Source organism: Corvus brachyrhynchos, unplaced genomic scaffold (genome assembly GCF_000691975.1).
Source record: "Corvus brachyrhynchos isolate BGI_N302 unplaced genomic scaffold, ASM69197v1 scaffold334, whole genome shotgun sequence".
Taxonomy (NCBI): Eukaryota; Metazoa; Chordata; class Aves; order Passeriformes; family Corvidae; genus Corvus; species Corvus brachyrhynchos.
In genome coordinates this window covers 2,618,018-2,618,351 of record NW_008238316.1, presented here as the reverse complement: position 1 = coordinate 2,618,351, position 334 = coordinate 2,618,018, and the positions used below count along the sequence as shown (strand labels likewise).

Genomic DNA, 334 nt, shown 5'->3' with positions numbered 1-334 from the left:
ACAGCTGACGGACACTCAGCTGAAGCAGAACTTGACAGACGAGCACCAGCAGTTTGATTCTCCGCTCTGCCACAGCTCCAGCTGTACCACGAGGCAGGACACCCCTGTACCAGAGATCCTGAAGGCTCTGGAGAGAGGCAGCCATCTGCCAGCCAAGAGCTGATGTTTCCAAGGTCAGCTCTCCTTGGCAGGCTGGCCCTGACTCGCACACCAGGCACCTCTCCATCTGACCCTGAGCTACAGATGACATCTCCTGTTTGCCTCTGATTTAGCTTTTCAGGCCAAAGATCCAAGATGCAAATGGCCACTTCTTCCCACAGTGGTCAGTATTCCT

General features: G+C 54.8%; 1 protein-coding gene across 1 annotated transcript in view; it reads right to left on the bottom strand.

Annotated features, from left to right (window-relative positions):
* Positions 1-334, bottom strand: part of PTEN (phosphatase and tensin homolog) — a 30,094-nt gene that overhangs the window by 2,404 nt on the left and 27,356 nt on the right. The window lies entirely within an intron of this gene.